The sequence below is a fragment of the Bacillus rossius genome, chromosome 10 (assembly GCF_032445375.1).
Source record: "Bacillus rossius redtenbacheri isolate Brsri chromosome 10, Brsri_v3, whole genome shotgun sequence".
Taxonomy (NCBI): domain Eukaryota; kingdom Metazoa; phylum Arthropoda; class Insecta; order Phasmatodea; family Bacillidae; genus Bacillus; species Bacillus rossius.
In genome coordinates this window covers 58,578,650-58,599,962 of record NC_086337.1, presented here as the reverse complement: position 1 = coordinate 58,599,962, position 21,313 = coordinate 58,578,650, and the positions used below count along the sequence as shown (strand labels likewise).

Here is a 21,313-nt window from a genome sequence, read left to right as displayed (position 1 = left end):
TCTAGACTGCTCATTTTTTACGCTTGAATGGCCATTGCCTAGGGACCGCTGGTTCAATGACCTCTAGGATGAACTTTATAGTTATACGTACACTCGGTCAAATGTCACCATCTCATTGGCTGCTGTCTTGTGAAGGTGTCCCAACGTAGCGGTCTGTGATTCGACACAGCTTCGGTTGAGAGTTTCTCACTGGCCCAGAGTCATCCAGGTGAGTTGTGAGCCAATAGCCGAGGCAGCACTGAGGTATAACTATATGAATTTTAGGCTGTCGTGAAATGAATCTGCGAATTTTTCCGGTACCTACCATTGCCATTAGATCACGGGTTATAGACGCGCCCTTAAGGAATAGAAGCCAATAGCAATCACCTAATAACATTCGACCGCTTTATGTGGGGCGTAGGAGATGAGGTAAAAGGCGAAAGCAGCCAATTCAAACGTGACATAGACTTACAGCCCCGTTTATTTCGCAAATTCAAATAACTTCAGGCTTAACTCAACTTATTATTTACAATTAAGCGCTGTTATAGTGTTAATTGATAGGTACCGCTAGGCTAGACTACATGATCCTCTAAGTACGCGGGATAATTACACCAGCTCATTGGCTACTGACTCGTGACACCTGCTAAACTGGGATGCTTGTGATTCGGTACTAATTACGTTCAGAGATATGTATTGGCTCATATTCCTTCAGGCAAACTGTGATTCAATCACGGAAGCAGCAAATAGTTAAACGCATTTGGATTCTAGGGTATCCCGAAATTAAACCGCGAATTGGGTCTATACCCATTCGTCGAAAACAAGGTCACATGCATTAGCTGGTTACACGTGATTTGTTTTAATCATTTCTTTTTCATTGTTTTTTAACTGGCTCAGGGTCATAAAATGCGTGTCAATAGCGCTGCAGTCCAATCATCAGCGTGAAGTGGATGTATATATGCTTCAAGGCTACGTTTCATCAAATTAATCCGCGAAATGATTGTGTTTCTACGTACGCTAAATCATAAATGTGTTTGTTGAGTCAACCTGGCACTAGAGCAATAAGTAAGGACCTGCAATATCCGCGTAGTTATTTTGTTGACAGCAGATGTTGCAAATTTTTTTACACGTGAAGGAACGTTGTCATTATATCCTGGGTTATTTACTCGCAGGTCTCCGGAGATAGCGCGGGACTCGCAGGTCACTGGTGGTCCCAGTGTTGACGGGCGTCGCGTCTGGCGGGGCTGGCGTCCTCGCAAGAATGCGCGGCGTCGCGACGTGTGGTGGCCGCGAGCCAGGGCTGCCCCCTACCTCACCCCCTCCACAGCCCGGCCGTCGCCGCAGACTAGGGTGTTCGCGACCGTTACCGATTTACAGAAGCGACAATTTCGGCACTAGTCGAGAATTCCCGCTACTTTGGGTACTAGGTAGTATTTGTTTTAATGGTGCCGCATTCGGTCTTTGAAGAAGTAATAATTAAATTTGAACGATTAAACAAAAAAAAATATTTTTAATTAGATGTTATATAATCGTTGTGAAAATTCACGCAAGTGTTAGTAATTACTGACTCATGCGCGACTATTTTCCTCCCATTATACAGTTTATCCATAAAATAATGTCCCCGTTATAAATTTTAATAGTATAAACTGTAAGCGTTTTAGAGTTTTTGTTCAAGGTGACAATTAAAGAGAAACTGAAACATTTTTAGATAAGCGCATTTGCAACTGATGCTTTGTTGTTTCCTCGCTTGCAGCGCCATCTACGCACAATGTCGATTAGCAGAGGGTGAACGTGTAAAATTTAATTTGCAACAGGATTGAGCCCCTCCTAATTGGAATCTCTTTGTACGAGAGTGGTTGAACGTCGAAGTCCCTGACCGTTGGATTGGTCGTAATGGTTGAGAAGACAGAGCTCTTTTTCGCCTGCTCTTTTTCACCATGCGTTTTTTTTCCTTTTGGGCTTTATAAAAGATCGTGTCTACTTTCCGCCGCTACCTAATGATTTACCAGAGTTGAGACACAGAATTGAAGAGGCTTTTGCTTCCACTACTCCAAAGTGTGGGAAGAATTATTGTTGTTTAGGTTGGATGTGTGCCGTATAACTGAAGGTGCACATATCGAGAATTTGTAAAAACAAACTAGTTTAGTTTACTTTCTATTTGATGTATGATTTGTTGTAAATAGTCTAAATAAAATTATAATGTACCATTGAAACTGGAACAATTTTTTTATGGATAACCTGTATTACAGTTAGTGAGTAGTTTTTCAAAATATATGTGACAGGACATTAAATGTAAGGTAGGTATAAAGAATCAGGACTAGCCTTTAAACAATAGCAAACACGAGGAAGTGAAGTCAGCATGGAATGAGCAGGTGTAATTTGCGCGAGCGCATAACTTCAGCTCTGTAGCTTTCATATTTTACGAGTTTCAAACGGTGTCGAATCCACAGCCGAAGTGACGACCAACCCGAGATTAAAAAAAGGGGGGGTTGTCTGAAAAGTCGGTTTACGGACGATAATTTTACGTGATGACGTCATAAGAAAACATTGATGAAAAATTGAATTCTTTTTTTATTTTCAAATATTATTTACAGGTTTTGCAAAGTAGATTTAAATAATTTGTTTAAATACAATCACGAACAACTAGTTAAAAATCTCGTCTTAACCTGTTTGATATTATAGAAGATTTTTCTCGCACGGGGGTTGGCCGGTTCTTGCGCGCTCGTCTAAGGTCGGAACGTGACAATTTTTCGTGCGTGCAGCCGGCGTTCATCGATTTACAAGACGTTATCACTAGAGGCAGGCATTTTTCGCGAAAAGTTCTGGACACTTACTAGACTGCAAAAAGGCATACCCGCAGCTGTGTTTTCTTCCTTGTGATTGGCGGCCGTCTGCGAGAGAAGTTGTCACCTTGTTTTACCGAACCACTCAGGACGCGTTTACTTCCGCAATGAATCACTGTAATTGGTGTTGTTACAATCGATATGTACCTGGGAGAAACTATCCCAATCACGAAACACGGACTTTGCTACAGTGTTTTAACTTTCATCTATTCTCGAAATGTTTTCGCGAAATCTGCGTGCCCCTAGTTATCACTAGAGACCCGTGAAATTCGCGGGTTCAATGACCTCCAGGATAGACTCCAATATCCTCTACACACTCGGGCAAATGCCAACTGTTCATTGGCTGCTGACTTGCGAGTCGTCTCGACTGGGTGGCCTGTGATTCGACACTTCTATGAGTGAGGGTCTCTAATTGACCCTCAGTCCTCCAGATTAACAGTGAACCAATGGCAGAAACAGCACTAAGATATAATTATTTGAATTTTAGCATAACACGAAATGAACCCGCGAATTTCGCGGGTCTCTAGTTATCACGTCAAAAACATTGATGTTCCTGTCGGAAATAGGTGTGAAAAGAAGGAATCCGTGAGACGTTTCGGAACTGAAGAGCCGGTGACCATGTGGCACTATCCATGAACCCATGGGCGAGTGCCTGGCTCCATCGGGAGTCGTCGAGGGACAGCAGCTGTCGTCGGGCGGGCGTTGGGCCACCCCCGAGCGACGAGGCAGCTGAACTCTGACCAACTGCGCTGTCCGTCTGTCCGCCTGTCCGTGTGTCCGGGACCTGGACGGCTGTCGGACCCACATCGCTCGGGATTATTGTTGGACGCTTGGCGTCGGTTTACGTTGGCGCGCTCCTCCGTGGGAGGTCAGAGGCCCGAGCAACCATGCCACTCTGCGCCAGGCCACAGCGGAACATGGTCGGGTCTACGGACCAATCAGAGACCCTCGACCCTTTCGAGACAGGCTGGAATCCAAACTCGTTTAGCTTAATGCTGCGTCAGTGATTGGACCGCAATTTACCTGAAGGACTCTGAGCCAATGGCAAACACTCAACAAAAGAAGTATCGAAACATAAGAATCGCAGTAAACAGGTGTCCCGAGTCGGTAGCCAATGACCAGGTGATAGTTTCCCGAGTACATAGAGAATCGTGGAGTCTATCCTGGTGGTCATTGAAACCGCGAATTTTTCCAGTCCCTAACCATAGCTGTAGCGTAGCACAGGCTACCAAGTTGGAACGTGTCACAAGTCAGCAGCCAACAAGCAGACTGTGTACTCGACTGTGGAGTCGGTCCTGCTGGAGGTCATTTAACCCACGGATTTGCATTACCTAACGCCGAAGAGTGTGTAGCGGGTACTGTAGTAGTTGTTATCTTTGAAAGTAGTAACAGTAAGCCTGCAGAAAAATCAGCTTAAATAGATAATTATTTTAATTATAGCATATCGTGAAATAAGTCCGCGAATATGTGCGGTCTCTGTACATGTCCCATGAGCGCGGTATTGCGAAATGTAATGGGACACACAAAACACAAATTATTTATAGGGGCATACATTTTTTCGTGAAAAAAAAAATTCTGAGCGCCTATTAAACTGTAACAAGGTATATCCGCGCCAGAGGTTTATTCCCTGTGATTGTCGGCCGTCTGCGACAGAAGTCGTTGCCTTTTTTGACCCCGGGCCACTCAGGACGCGTTTGCTTATGCGCAGAATGGCTGTGATTGGTGTTTTAACAGTCGACATGTATCAGAGAAAATCCCACCCAATAACGAAACACAGACGATGCTACAGTGTTTTAAATTTCAGCTAGTCTCGGGATCTTTTCGCGAAATCTGCTTGCCTCTAGGTGTTTATCATTTGGAGTTATGCTATTATCGGTAGAGACAGGAAAAATTCGCAGTTTCGATGACCTATAGGCTAGACTTCACGATCCTCTATGTACGCGGGAAAATTACACCAGCTCATTGGCTACTGACTCGTGACACCTGCTAACTGGGATGCTTGTGATTCGATACTTCTTACGTCGAGGGTCGTTCATTGGCTCACAGTCCTTCAGGCAAACTGTGTTCCAATCACTGAAGCGGCAATAATTTACACGCACTTGGATTCTAGCCTATCGCAAAATGAAACCGCGAATTTTTCCCGTCTCTAATTATCGGTAAAGTGTTTCCAAAAAATTCAAGGTTTCCGCGGAGATAGGGCATTCGTTTCTCGTTTGTGGCCGGTTAGGTTGTTGTCTGTGTCCTTCGCGGAGTTGCACAGACTGTGCTCTTCCCGCTGGCCACAGCCTGTACGGGTCGTCGCCAGGGGAGAGAATGAACACAGGCTTCGTGGCCTGTAGAATGCCTCCCCGGGCACAGCCACCAAAGGTCACGGCTGTCTGCTGCAAGTCTCCCGTCAACCCGGCTGATAAGCCCCGGCGCGGAGTTCCGCCGGCGGAATTTGTTGGAGCGAGTTCAACCCCCATCCCTCCTCCCCTCTCCAACATTTTCCAAAAACCAACCACGCGCCTGAGTTCGCAGACTCGCTTCCACGCCCCCTGCCCCTCACCCGACCACTTCCGTGGCTTGCGGTGGACTGCCGTCCTCAACTCCGTCTCTCTCTCTCTCTCTCTCTCTCTCTCTCTCTCTCTCTCTCTCTCTCTCTCTCTCTCTCTCTCTCTCTCTCTCTCTCTCTCTCTCTCTCTCTCTCTCTCTCTCTCTCTCTGTGCGTTGTTGCAGTCCTTGTCGCGGGCTCCTTCCCCATCCAGCTTTATCAGCACGCCTTCTCTCCGGCGGAGATGGGTCTACCTGCGGAAACACAAACACCCCCGCCTCTGCGGCAGTTCAGGAACAACTTCTGGCGAGAGAACAGCTGAGTCCCCGTGTACCTCGCTGTTCATAACCGTTCACCTGCGAGTTTTCAAGTTATAATTTTTGGTGAGTGGATACTAAATAATTAGAGACCTGTCAAATTCGCGGATTCATGTCGCGATAGGATAGAGTCCAAATACTTTTGACATTATTTTGCTTCAGTCATTGGGCCACAGTTTATCTGAAGGACTCTGGGCCAATGAAATATCTTTAACAGAAGAATTAGCGAATCACAATCATTCCAGTCAACAGGTGTTACGAGTCGGTAAACAATAAGCAGATGTAATTTGCACGAGTGCATAGAGGATCATGGAGTCTATCCTTTAGGGATTTGAAATTGCGAAGTTGACAGGTATCTATAAATAATGTATCAATTTACACTTTAACCGCATTTTCAATTTGGCCATCTGTAGTTTTGAAACTCCCCGATGATGAATAAACCAATAACAACATTAACAATATCCAAAACATCCAATCGAATATATTTCAATTGTGGTAGAATTTAAAAAAAAAATAGGAACGAGAAAAATTTTGCGGGTTCAATGACCACTGCATACTCCAAAAATGTCACCTGTTCGTTGGCTGATTGGCTTCTGACTTGTGAGAAGTGCGAACTGGGTCGTCCGTTAATATATACTTTATTTGTTGACTGTTTGTCAATGGCTTAGAATCCTCCAGATATAGTGTGAGCGAATAGCTGCAGCAGCTTGAAGGTATAAGCATTTCAATTTTAGCCTGTTGCGGAATTCATCCGAGGGTTTTTTCCGTTCTCTACTACTAACCAATAGACAGCAAAATGTCTGTGCGCGACTGTGAGGGGTGTACCAGAACATAGTGGGCCGGGGCAGGCATTTGTCGCGAGCATTTGAACACACATTAGACTGCAACATAGTATGCCCGCATCAGAGGTTTCTTCCTCTGTGAGAGAAGCCATTGCTAGAGACCTGTAAAATTTGCGATTTCAAATCCCTAAAGGATAGACTCCATGATCCTCTATGCACTCGTGCAAATTACATCTGCTGATTGATTACCGACTCGTAACACCTGTTGACTGGAATGATTGTGATTCGCTAATTCTTCTGTTAAAGATTTTTCATTGGCCCAGAGTCCTTCAGATAAACTGTGGCCCAATCACTGAAGCAAAATAATGTCAAAAGTATTTGGACTCTATCCTATCGCGAAATGAATCCGCGAATTTTACAGATCTCTAGCCATTGCCTTTTTGACCAGGCCACTCAGGACGCTATTGCTTCCGTGGTGAAGTATTGTGATTGGTGATGTTATACTTGCCCTGCACCTCAAAAAAACTCGACCAATCACGAAGTACGGACGATGTATTAACTTTCAGAGATTCTCGAAGTATTTTCACGAAAAATACATGACCCTAATAATGGGAAATTTCTTAGATCTTTTGACGTGATAACGTTTTATAAATCGATGAACGCCGGCTGCACGCACGAAAATTTTTCACGTTCCTCCTGAGCCGAGCGTGCAAGAACCGGCCAACCACCGTGCGAGAAAATCTTCTATAATATCAAACAGGTTAAGGCGGGCGTGATTATATTTAAACCAATTCTTTAAATAAAATTAGAAAAAATTGTAAATAATATTTAAAAATAAAAAAGTATGCAATTTTTCATTAATGTTTTCTTATGACGCTTTCACGTAAAATTATAGTCCGTAAACCGACTTTTCAGACAACCCCCTTTTTTTGTATATCCTATACTCAGAGACCAGTAAATCCGCGGGTATTGTCTCTCAGTTTATCTGAAGGAGTCTGGAGTAGTGAGTATAAGAATGGGATGATAATGAGGTAGAGCACAGCTCGACTGAAATAGGTAACCCATCCATCATCGCAGGCTGTCGGCCGAGGCGCTTGTGTCCTTGTTGCCCCCGCGCGGCCAGTGAACAGCCAGTCGCGTGACCGGGAGCCATTGGCAGGCGTCTCCGAGGCATGCCTGTTCGCCTGTAGGCATGCCTGTTCGCCTGTTGCCGCCGGTTGCCGCCTGTTGCTGCCTGCTCCGTCGCCCCTGCCCCGCCCGGCGGAGTCCTGTCGCACGACGTCAGCAGTCTTAGGCATTTTTATTTCTAACTTACTTATGCCCGGCATACGTTGCAATGCCTAAATCTTTTTTTTTTGACGTGACAACGTCTAATAAATCGATACACGCCGCGCCGGCTGCACGCACGAAAAAGTGTCCCGTTACTCACATTGTTCCGTTACGCTGTGTCCCGTTACGCTAATTGTTCCGTTACGCTGTGTTCCGTTACGCTGTCGGCGAGTGCGTTAATAATAGGTTATGTTACAATTGACTAAAAAATTATGGTGATTCATTTAATTGATGATAGATATTTGATTACAGTTTATTTATATGAAAACTTGTTCATAATTATATTTAAACTTTATAGCTAAACGCCAGTTTTTAAAATTAGTTACAAGTCACCTACACGTGAACTGTTTCGTCGACTGTTTATAAAGTGAATTGAAAAGTTAATGTGGTTTTCATTGCTTATTACAACAACAATTTCGGCGATAAAGGTTAATTATTCTTGCATTTTAAAAATATGTTTACTAGTAGATATAATTTCAAGTATTTATTCTTTTATTATTAAAAAAATGATTCAATTTTATTCATAAAAGTATGCAATCATTTCATCAATGTTTTGTTATGACGTTGTCACTTTAAACTATCGTCCATAAACCAACTTTACAGACAACCAATTATTTTTTTTGTAATTTGTTTGAAGTAGGTACGCATATACAAAGCATCTCTCTCTCTATTTATCTATTTAATTCTCTCTTCACATCTCTATCTAAATATATCTTTCTTTATCTCTCTCTCTATCTCTCCTATATATACCTATACATCTATACATATCTCTATCTCTATATATGTCACCCTATAGCAATGAAAATATTAAAAATCTATATTTTTATCTTTTTTTTTACCTGTCTCATGTGTGACATAGGTATATAAAAACATGCGCGTATTCAAATTCAAAGTTGTGGCAAAAATTTCAAAGCGATCGTTGAAGATCATTCTGAGATTTCGGATTTTGAACGAACGAACCTTTACGTTTTTATTTGTATAGATTTATGTCTTAGCAATCTTGTATTTTCTGTTGGGTAAAACATGTTCTACCCGGCGAATGAAACGTAAGTGATTGTAGTCATGAACTCTTGCGTGACATTTTTCACCGATTTTCGTGAAATATTTATTAAATATCTTTTTTGAGAAAAATTGGCATGAAACGAGAGCTATCGCGATGAATTTACAGGAAAAGCCTTCAAGCAAAAATAATGACAAGAAAATAAAATAATTAACATGGCTCGAGATACCGAACCTTAAGCCATCGCCTTAATTGACCGAGTGCACTTCCAAGTGTGGGTGTTACTGTCTTTTACAGGTTCATATTACTGTCTTACTGCAGGTAAAGGTTACTGGCTTACTGCAGGTAAGATGAAATTTGCAAACGTTCCGATATAACGAAAATTTAAAATTGCGAAGAGCGCGTGGTAGCTAAAAGCGGTGATGAGATTGAAAGAAACATATTCTTCCGGAATATTTCTTTAACATCAACTTGCTGATGAACTTTATGTCGATGTTACCTGAAAATTTCAAATTAATTCAGTTTTATAATTGTGTTATTTGAAACTAAAATTTGTTTGCGTATAATAGTGTATGTAAAATATTTTATCCTTCACTTATGTTAGAATTTTTAAAAAAAAAAATAATTTTATTAACTTGACATGTTTTCGGGGGCCCGAAGGCCAACGCACCCGCCTTCCGCCCCTCCCAAATGTGCGCCCTTTAAGGGTAGATTGGGAGTCTGCTTACATATCTGTATAGTCCAGGGCCCCTTCCTACTGAACTATCAGATCCAGAAAACATGTCCCCTCCACCACTATGGAACCCATAGTGGCTTCTTAGGAACCTGTAGACTGAAATCCCCACATGGGGCAATATGCAGGTAAGGGTTCAAGTCAGGCGCATTCACAGTCCAGCAAAACCAACACCATAGTATATATATATATAAGTCCATTACATGTCCTTTATATGCCATATATTGATTATGTATCCATTACATGTTATATATATTGATTATATTCCTTATTTAGATTATATATTATTATACACCCCTATACAAATTACCAGACATGCTTCAGCGCCTGCTACCCATCAGCCATCCAGGTTTTGCCATAATTTGAGGACCATCCACTGGGGCCAGGTCCCGTTTGGGCCCTGACTAACCAGTAGGTAGTCAATAATCCTGTGCGTGCTTTATCCAGGAGTACATAGTCCAAGTACCTCAGTAGTAGTTGAATACTACTCCGCTGACAGTTGCAAGGGAGAATGCTCACGGAGCCAGTGGCTCAGTTTCGTCTGCCACTTGAAGTTTCACTATGACTCTCCGAGCAAATTCACGGAAGAGAACCCAACTCTCTTTCCGTGCCACCACATTTGCAAGGTCGTAGTCACACCCAATCAGACCCAGGTGGAACTTCAGCTGTTCACGAAGATCCTCAACTTTTTCACAATCATGCAGCACATGCCTGACATCATCCACTGTGTGGCAGTGCCCACACAGCGGATTCTCTGCTAAACCAAATTGGTGTAGTTTGGCCTTGAAGTTACCATGCCCAGTTAGAAGTTGAACCGTGGCCCGCGTCAGTTCTATATGTTTGCACTGAATTCGATCTTGTACATTCGGGAAGATCTCATAGGTATGCCTACCTTTTTCACTTGCTTCCCACTTGCGCTGCCACTGCCCCATGGTCCCTTCTCTGAGCCTTATGTGGTCCTCCGGCCTGAGGGTGCCCGCAGCTTTCAGGGCAGCAAGCTGCCCTTTTTCAGCCACAAGCAGATCCAGTGGGATCACCCCAGCGAGAACCTGCAGAGCGTCATTGGATACGGTACGGTAGGCCCCGGTAACCGCAAGAAGGGCAGCACGCTGCGCCGACTGCAGTTTCCTCCTCATGTGTACCAGTCCTGAACGATGCCACCATGCAACTGCACCGTAAGTCATGATTGGGATGAACACCCCCCTATACAGACAAGCCAGCGTGGGCGACGATAGGCCTCGGTTGGTCGGGGACAATCCTCGGAGGCGATGAAACATCACCACAGCCTTTTGGGAAACGTACTCTAAATGCTTAGCAAATAAGAGCCGATCATCCAGTAAGACTCCCAGATACTTATGAGTGGTGGTAAATTTTAGGCGCTCACCCCCAAGGCTCACTTGTGGGTAGTGAGCCCAGGCTCCGCTAAACTTGCCCTTTAGCATCATACATCTGGACTTTCCCGATGAGAACCGAAGTTTCACCGAGTCAGCCCAGGATGAAATCTGCACCAAGATCTCATTACACCGCCACTCTAGAGCAGCCCTGGAACAACCTGAGACGAGAATAAGTCCATCATCAGCATACCCAAAGATCTCGCAACCCTCAGGCAGCCGAGTCCGGAGGAATCCATCGAACAGTATGTTCCACAACAAGGGTCCAAGCACGGAGCCCTGGGGGCAGCCCTTTGACAAAGTCTTTTCTACTTCCGCATTCCGCAATTCCACCACAGCTATGCGGTTGCGAAAGTAGTCACACAACAAGGAGTAGAGGTTCTGAGGACACTCCAGCTCTCTCAGCCGGCTGAGGACCCCCGGCCACCACGCAGTGTCAAAGGCACTGGCGATGTCCAGGAAAATCCCCATCAGGTATTTTTCCGTACATCGCCCCACACTGCTGAGGAGGTCATGCAGAGCGGTTTCCGTTCCAACACCCGATCGAAAGCCGTACTGACGGATGTGCAATCCCCCCACTTGATCAAGGTGGTGGGTAAGCCTCCTGTTAACTAACTTTTCGAGAACTTTCCCCAGGACTGGCAGTAGTGTGAGAGGCCGGTAAGATTTCGCATTAGCCGGGTCCTTCCCATCACCTTTATATAGGGCTCTAAGGATGCCCTTTTTCCAGGTCTTCGGAAATTTTCCCTCATCGAGGGATTTATTGTATAACTGCAATAGTTGTTCTGAAATCCTGGGGTAGACTCTCTTAAGTATTTCTGCCGTTATTTTATCGTGACCAGGGGCTTTTTTGTTTTTCATACTATTGACTGCATCCGTAAGCTCTTCCCTGTTAAAGGGAGGAGTGTCCTCCGCATGGTATGGTTCTAAGATGTTCATTCTGGTGTGCGCATGCGAGTTGCTCTCTCCGACAAGGGAGTCATCAGGGAGAATCATTCCCATCATCTCGACAGAACTCTCCACTATATCCGTGCTGAACTGGTTGCCTATGTTCAATCCATGCATCACACTGGCCACTCGCCGCCTCTGAGCAGCTATTCTGTACACTATTCCCCAGGGGTCCTTGTTACCTTCAGTTTCCACAAAACTTCTCCATGACTCCAGTCTGACTTCCCTTACTCGGTGGTTATATTCATGGCGGAGCTGCCGATACCGCCGCGAACCCTCCTCACGATCTGCTCCTTGCAGAGAGGACAGCCGACACCTAGCTGCCCTCAATCGTTTACGTGCATCTTCGAGTTCGCTCGTCCACCAGGGATTTCCAACGCGGTTATTTTTGCGTTTCCTCAGCACAGCTTCACAAGTCTCCTGTATTATCTTTGTAATTGCTTGTGCTCTCACATCGACTGAGTCAGATTCAAGCCTCTCCTGATATTCCTGCACCTTCTGCAGGAGTACTTCATCAAATTGTTTCCAATTTGTGTCCTTATGAATGTAACAGGTCCTAGGGACAGTGACAGTAGCAATATTAGTAGGAAGAAGGTCTACATAGAATTGAATCATTCTATGATCGCTTGAGGTATGATCTGTTACCTCCCAATTTGTAATCACTCCCCAGGCACGTTCCGTGCATGCTGTAATATCAATAAATGTCTCGCTTCCTTGGGCCGAGACATTAACTTGACAGTGCGATAAGTATGCAAACGAATTTGGAATTATATATTCAACATTGTTCGATGGAACCATTTAAAAAGCCGTGCCTATTTTGCCAGCCATGGCTTATGTAACTGTATCGTCAAATAAAACTGAAAGTCAAAGCTGCACAGCTCATACTGTCCACGACTTCTTCGCGAATAATTTCTTCCTTGCAGGAATTTCACAGAATTCGCAACTTTATAAAATATATATGATGTTTATACAAGATATTACTTTGCCAGGGTGATTTTTTTTTTTTTGTTGCAAATAACAAATCGCGGCAGCCACCAAAGTGTTCCGATTCAGCCGGACTGTATCTGCCTACAATACTCCTCCCACCCCACCCAGCTGCCCAGGCCTGCCAACCAAGCCAAACAAACAGCGGCCATTTGACGTGGCTTCCCTCTGCGGGTCGATAGTGGTCGACCGCCTGATCGTATCTGAGCGAGTCGCCCGCGGGATAATCGATGTGCGCGCTTGGGTCGCGAGCAGGGCTGTAAGGGCGATTGTCCCCCGCCGCCGCGGTGTCGGGTCGCCCTTACCGCCCTGCTTGCGACACTCCCCGCGACGGGCTGAGCGTCGGACAGCAAACAAAATGGAGGATTAAAAAATAATAATTTTAAAATACGTGTACTTGTACTTATGTACGTGCGTACTTATTCGGCGTATTTAAAAATAACTTTAATTTTGCATTGCAAATAATCAATAGAAATAAAATAATAAAAGGACTGGAGTGATATTATAAATACTGTTTTTAAAGCGTAAATGCAATGAAATTAAAAAAGTTCATTTGAATACCCAGTATTCAATATTAATATAAACACATGTTTAAAATTGATTATATGCCACGTCTCGCGCGAGCGTTAGGAGTGGTATCCTCGATTATTTTGCTTTTATTATTTTGTGGGTTTGCTCTTTATTTTAAAAATTTAGTAATGTAACCATATTTAATTTTTATAAATGCTTTTTTCCGTATAAAATAAATCATTATTTAACGATTTTTATGAACTTAGAAGTAATTATTTTGTCGGGCCTAGCATGATCTGAAAGCATGGAATGGGGTTTTTTGTAAAATTACAAATGGTACAAAACTTTGCCTTGTACTTTTACAAGTGATATTGCTGGCAACTGAGTTTACAAGGATTTTACCTGAAAAAGTACAAAAAAATTGTTTACGGTGTAGCTGGATTGTAATTGATAGGGACCGGAAAAATTCGCGGGTTCAATGACCTGTAGGATGAACTCCATAGTTCTACATACACTCGGTCAAATGCCACCCACTCATTGGCTGCTGTCTTGTGAGACGTCCCAACGTAGCAGCCTGTGATTAGATAAAGCTTTTGTTGGGTGTTTCTCATTGGCCCAGAGTCCTCCAGGTGAGTTGTGAGCCAATAGCAGAGGCATCACTGAGGTATAACTATATGAATTTTAGGCTGTCGTGAAATGAATCCGCGAATTTTTCCGGTCTCTAACGATGTCCATATAGGAGAGAAGTAAACAAATCAGGTAGTGACAATTAACAAGCATTAAAATAAGGTTCTTGCTAGGAAATCGACCAATTGGAAACCAAACAGGGATTGATCACACAATGTGACTTTGAATTCTACCCTGAGGCCGGACGAATCTGCAAGATTTCCGGATGCGTGACGGACTCGGTAAACACGACCTCATTCTTCCGGCTCTGGAGGCCGACTGACAGGTCACAACCTGTTCAAACTTCTCAACGGATCAGGCTATCGGGGTTAGTACTTCAAATACGTGTAGCGTCAGCAGTTGCTGCTATAAAAATTCATTCTCCGTATTTTTTTTTTACCAAGACAAGCTTGATACGGCAACCAATTTGGCATCATTTACATTTCATTATTGATTAAATATATTTTATTGTTCTAGGCGCTTTATTCTTCTTCAAAGTTCTTTAATTTATAATAGCATATTATGCAAAAAATTAAAACATACAACCTTTACTATACCAGTTGATCCGATTAGAGGTGAAACTTTTAAGGCGAGGGGTATATTTCAATATATTTTATGTTCATCTTTTGCTTTACTCACGCTTTTTGTAAAGAGTATGAAACATATAAAAATTACTCCATTCTTTAAAAAAAAATTCGATATAGTTCCTGAGGTATTGTTTAAATCCAGCGCCAAGAAGTGTTGAGACAAAGTCACCCTTATGGTACAGGATTATTTCCATGCCGGGAAGGGCAGGACATGCCATCGAGACAAGTTCTCTGTCAAACAGCGGAAGATGTCGCCTGACAGTGGATCTGCTCTCGACTACTCGCTGGCGCGACATTATTCATCCATCAACCCTCCGAACGAACATTGCGTAATGACGTTTGATTGCGTCATGACTCACGAGCAGCCCGGAGTGCGGAAATGGATATTTTTTTCCCCTCCCTTCTTCTGCGGAGTGGGCCGGCGAGATAGGGGATGAAATATGAGTCGAGGCTTTGGGAACGCATCTCCGCCATCGATCATCGCCTCACTGCGTACAGGCTGTTCATTCCTCGCTCCGGCCTTCACAATATAAAAAAAAAAGTTAAACAAATCACAATTTTTTTTTTCTTATCGGGGGACAACAGAAAAATTTCCGTGGCAACTAAAGAACATAACTAGAGCCACGGAATTTTCGCGCATTCATTTAGTCGCAAGCTAGAATGCAAACCTCCACACTGTCGCAGTGTGTTCATGATTGGACCGCAGTTGTCTGGAGACGCCCCTCTACGACCGTGAGCCAATGATGCCCAGCTAGGAGAGAAGTAAGCGAATCAGGTAGTGCCAAATAACAAGGGTAAAAATGTTCTCACTAAGAAATTAACCAATGGGAAAGTAAACATGGGTCGAGCACACCTATAACTTTGAATTCTATCCTGAGGCCAGAGGAATCCGCGAAATTTCCGGGACTATAAACATAACCCTCGCATATATCTCCGTTTACAGTGGGTTTTCTAATCGTTCTGTGACCAGTGCCCCGAAAATAATCGTGGATTCCATTTTCAGATAGTTTTTTTTTTATCCCACACAATTCACAATAATAATAATTTCTTCTTGTTAAACACTACAAATTTTTTTTTTGTTGTGGATGTCGCTTAACAAACATTACAAACTCGTTCCCAGTCTTTGTAATAGCCGTGATAGAATTCTGTACAAAATTTCTAACTTCCACACGTTCCACGCAGCACTTCATGTTGTGCACTGAATGATGCAGTATCATGTTACTCTTGTAACGTTCAGCATGCAAAATGCTATATAGGGTCCCTTATAAATACTTTAATGAACAAGTTCGGGACATTTTTGGATGTTCAAAAACACATTTTTGCTTTTCTTTCATAAAATTTCTGTTAAAATGTTTTAATTACTTGAGAATAATCACTAAAATAATTTCGAAAGTTCATTTTAAGGATGAGAGAGAGAGAGAGAGAGAGAGAGAGAGAGACCTATAGTTGTGAACTTGGTATCAACCACTCTTAAATCATAATTTTTTTCTATTAATTAATTACTCTACAGCATAGCGCATTTTTCAATGGAATGCCTGGAGGTAATAGTTACCTCATTGCTACAAATAGCTTCCCCTGTGAAGTCTTCGGCGTTCAGTAATGAATTATTATCTCGGGAATGACTAAAAATTAAATAATACTGTGTGTAGATGATGTGCCATTGCTTTTGAAAATCTCTTAATACTTTTAAACATCAAGCCAAAACCATAAGCCATCAAGCCATAAAAACTGTAGAAGCCAAAACATTGTTATCGTCCATTGGACAAATGTTTTGAACCTTTTTTTTTTTGTGACGAAACTGCGGCCAAAATTTATTGACCGAGTTTTTACTCGTTTGTATACATTTATAATTTACATTTAATTTGTTTAGTTTGAAAAAAAGCAGGCACCAAAATGTTAGTCAGTAGTTCGTCACAGGGGATCGGGCGACTGCATGCCGAGATGGAATCCTGGGAGATCGCAGAAATAAGAGGGATCTGTGGAACTCGGACGAACCTTGATGCAGACTCGGGCGGCGCCGGGAGACCCCCCCCCCCTCACCCCCTCCAGGGATTCTGCAGGGCTGCCACATCGATCCCCCCCACCACCACCTCCCCTGGGGAGAGCAGGTCCTGTGTGTCCTGCCGGCAGCATCCTGGTCCTTTCCCTCCCCTCCTCTCGCAAGGCATCCTGGACGCGCGCCGTGTGAAGACTAGCCCTCCTACCGTCTTAGTGAAGTCATTTCTAAATTACTTGAAACATTAATAGAAGTACCTTTGTGTTCTGTTCATTGGTTATGCTATGTCACGTCGTCTCTGGATTCGGTGTTCGTATGTTGTATGCTACCAATATAATGTTCGCAGGCTTTCACGGCCATTGTCTGAAGCAGCTCGGCTCCTGGGTTGTAGCCAGAAGCCAAGCTATACTTATAACTGCTACCAATATTTTGGCCTGAATGCATGCGATAGGCAGAAAGCTTTAAAATGCACAGAACGTTTTCCATAATAACGTAGTTTGGACGTTTAAGTTCATCAAATCCAGTTCCACAGTCACGCTGTTGCGGGCCCCCTCAGTGAGGGGCCTCTTAGTTCCAGGGGGACCCTCCCCCCGGGGCTACGCCCCTTGTAGTCACGTGATCCACCAGCGGAGACCCCAAACATGCGCTGAGGTCGAGAGCATCTCGCAGTCCACTAGAGGCTGCATCGGCGTCCCCGTCAGGTGCCTGCAACTATCCGGAAGGTCACCAAAACATATATATTCGCATGCTTTAATATTCCCTTTTTAAGGAGGCTTCGGCCCAAAGCGTTGCGGGCGCGAGTCTCCCGTCGTCGGAGCCGACGGAGTGTCAGGTCCCCTGCGACTCCAAGTCAGAGACCTCAGAGGGTGGCTGATGGAGGCGGGCGTGATCAAAGCACAGTTATTCCGAGATTCTTCCCGCCTGCGTGACCTTCGGCCCTTGTGACCTCTCGGGTGGTCCGCGGCGCTCGAAACAGAAACCCTTCAGGTCACATTTCCCTCAGCCGTCGCTACCAGCAGGTCTGAACACACACTCTCTGTGCTTCAGTAGCGGCCGTGCTACCCGCTATAACTCGAGCACTACCAGCCGCGGACATAGTGTTTTATCTTTTTTTTCATCTATATCTCTGTGAAAATAAATTATACTTACAAGGGCCTCGCCAGCCGATGGCCAGTCGATTGCTAGGGGCGGGGGGGGGGGAAGTTGTGGGAAAAGTACCTATGTATTTCTTTGCATTTGGCTACATTTATTTGAATCTCTAGGGCTCTAGGGGGGACAACTGCCCCCCCTACCCCCCCCCCCTGGCGACGCCCTTGTATACTTGTGTATTATAAAATTACTAACGGTAAAATCGCAGGCAAAACTAAAGCATTTAAATTTCGTCACATGCACTGCAATAACAGAAAGGACGATGAAGTAATATATATTATGCTGGTTTTACGAGAGTCATTCCCCATCGTATTTCATTCAAAAAGTGACAAATTTGGGCAAATTTGAGCTAATTTTGAACATTTCTAAGTTTGCTGAGTACCTTGTGAATTGTGGCTAAGGCTGCGGAATTGCTCGGTTTGTCATTCATAAAAGGCGGTCAGTATGGTTCTGCAGTGAATTCGAAACCGAAATAAAATTTATTAATCTGTAGGCTATGCAAAATATATATTATTTTATTTTTTCATATTGTCGAAAATATATAAAGACAACAATACGGCTTAAAGCTGGGTTTCACACGCCACGTGGATATTTTCCTTTTTTCATCATTATTATTAGTTAATGGCTCTTTCTATAAATTGAACACTTTACTGTTTTCCGCATGTTCTTCTGTTACAACTATTTTCAACGGATATTTACTAAGATTAGTATAATGTGTGTAAGAAGAGATGCTAGTTATAATAATTACAAACACTTGCACGACCCTTATATACCTACACTTAGTAAATATCTGTTGAAAATGTTTGTGAAATAGCAATATATGCAAGACATGTATAGTTTCAAAATTTACAGAAATAACCCTTAGCTAGGAGTAATGAGAAAATGGAAATAAAAATATCGGTGGAGCTGTGTCGGGACACACGGCCGTTCGTTTAACTTGAATCGTCTGTGCTGGCGAGTCGCTCTGGTTGTGATGGATCGAAGTGAAGACGAGACATCGACTGCGCACTAAGCGGTTCAACACAAGCCAGACCCTGGACGGCACGATAGAGGTGTCACGCCTGGCAGCTCTGCGCTGCTGCAGAGTCTGTCTCACCGGACACTCGGGCGTCTGTGCTGGCGAGTCGCTCTGGTTGTGACGGATCGAAGTGAAGACGAGACATCGACTGCGCACTAAGCGGTTCAACACAAGCCAGACCCTGGACGGCACGATAGAGGTGTCATGCCTGGCAGCTCTGCGCCGCTGCAGAGTCTGTCTCACCGGACACTCGGGCGTCTGTGCCGGCGAGTCGCTCTGGTTGTGACGGATCGAAGTGAAGACGAGACATCGACTGCGCACTAAGCGGTTCAACACAAGCCAGACCCTGGACGGCACGATAGAGGTGTCATGCCTGGCAGCTCTGCGCCGCTGCAGAGTCTGTCTCACCGGACACTCGGGCGTCTGTGCCGGCGAGTCGCTCTGGTTGTGACGGATCGAAGTGAAGACGAGACATCGACTGCGCACTAAGCGGTTCAACACAAGCCAGACCCTGGACGGCACGATAGAGGTGTCATGCCTGGCAGCTCTGCGCTGCTGCAGAGTCTGTCTCACCGGACACTCGGGCGTCTGTGCCGGCGAGTCGCTCTGGTTGTGACGGATCGAAGTGAAGACGAGACATCGACTGCGCACTAAGCGGTTCAACACAAGCCAGACCCTGGACGGCACGATAGAGGTGTCATGCCTGGCAGCTCTGCGCTGCTGCAGAGTCTGTCTCACCGGACACTCGGGCGTCTGTGCTGGCGAGTCGCTCTGGTTGTGACGGATCGAAGTGAAGACGAGACATCGACTGCGCACTAAGCGGTTCAACACAAGCCAGACCCTGGACGGCACGATAGAGGTGTCATGCCTGGCAGCTCTGCGCCGCTGCAGAGTCTGTCTCACCGGACACTCGGGCGTCTGTGCCGGCGAGTCGCTCTGGTTGTGACGGATCGAAGTGAAGACGAGACATCGACTGCGCACTAAGCGGTTCAACACAAGCCAGACCCTGGACGGCACGATAGAGGTGTCATGCCTGGCAGCTCTGCGCCGCTGCAGAGTCTGTCTCACCGGACACTCGGGCGTCTGTGCCGGCGAGTCGCTCTGGTTGTGACGGATCGAAGTGAAGACGAGACATCGACTGCGCACTAAGCGGTTCAACACAAGCCAGACCCTGGACGGCACGATAGAGGTGTCATGCCTGGCAGCTCTGCGCCGCTGCAGAGTCTGTCTCACCGGACACTCGGGCGTCTGTGCCGGCGAGTCGCTCTGGTTGTGACGGATCGAAGTGAAGACGAGACATCGACTGCGCACTAAGCGGTTCAACACAAGCCAGACCCTGGACGGCACGATAGAGGTGTCATGCCTGGCAGCTCTGCGCTGCTGCAGAGTCTGTCTCACCGGACACTCGGGCGTCTGTGCTGGCGAGTCGCTCTGGTTGTGACGGATCGAAGTGAAGACGAGACATCGACTGCGCACTAAGCGGTTCAACACAAGCCAGACCCTGGACGGCACGATAGAGGTGTCATGCCTGGCAGCTCTGCGCTGCTGCAGAGTCTGTCTCACCGGACACTCGGGCGTCTGTGCTGGCGAGTCGCTCTGGTTGTGACGGATCGAAGTGAAGACGAGACATCGACTGCGCACTAAGCAGTCAACACAAGCCAGACCCTGGACGGCACGATAGAGGTGTCACGCCTGGCAGCTCTGCGCCGCTGCACAGACTGTCTCACCGGACACTGGGGCGTCTGTGCTGGTGAGTCGCTCTGGTTGTGACGGATCGAAGTGAAGACGAGACATCGACTGCGCACTAAGCAGTTCAACACAAGCCAGACCCTGGCTGGCACGATAGAGGTGTCATGCCTGGCAGCTCTGCGCCGCTGCACAGACTGTCTCACCGGACACTGGGGCGTCTGTGCGAGGCCCCGCCTCCTCTGGCCTGCGATAGGCTGGCTCTTGCAGGGCCCGAGACTGACATGTTTGTGTTTTAATACTTATTACAGGCTCACTTTACAGTTTTACATAGAAATATTGTCCAAAAACGCTGTTGTTTGGCTTAAAATAGATAGATCATAATAAACTCCACACACAAACACATGCTTCACCGCGCCGTCACGTCTGAGTCGGGAGATGCGCTGAGTAGAAAGGAGCGGGAGCGCCGGTTGTGACCAATCAGCGCGGTTCCCCTTCCCCTTCCCCCCAACGCGCCCGGCCGCGACGCAGACTCAAGGTCGTATCAGACGAGCTGACTACATAGTTAAATAATGACACTACACTTATGTCTCTAAGACTAATAGTTACGGAATTATTAAGGCAAGACGACATAGACCTTTTTGTTACGTTACAAATTTTTCTGTTCTGGTGCCCGCGTGTTTCGGTGTGGTTTTAAAGACGTGTCACGTCAAAAACCAACACAGCGTGTGAACGTGGAAGGACTTGACATTCCCTGTGTTAAGGAACTGCTTGGACTCGGGTGGGAAGGGTAGGGAAGGGGTTAATCTTGACGCCTACATAAATATGCCTGGGCCGGAATTCAAGCGCTCTCCTCCCCTAACCT

At 45.3% G+C, this 21,313-nt stretch overlaps 1 protein-coding gene across 6 annotated transcripts in view; it reads left to right on the top strand.

Annotated features, from left to right (window-relative positions):
* The window catches only part of LOC134536272 (glutamate-gated chloride channel), a 108,817-nt gene that overhangs the window by 27,008 nt on the left and 60,496 nt on the right, over window positions 1–21,313 (top strand). For 3 of the 6 annotated variants that reach the window (XM_063375991.1, XM_063375994.1, XM_063375993.1), the window contains exon 2: window positions 5,538–5,735. The exons of the other annotated variants lie outside the window; for them this stretch is intronic. The gene's annotated coding sequence lies outside the window, so the exon portion shown is untranslated. The remainder of the gene's footprint in view (window positions 1–5,537; window positions 5,736–21,313) is intronic. 6 annotated transcript variants of the gene reach the window in all.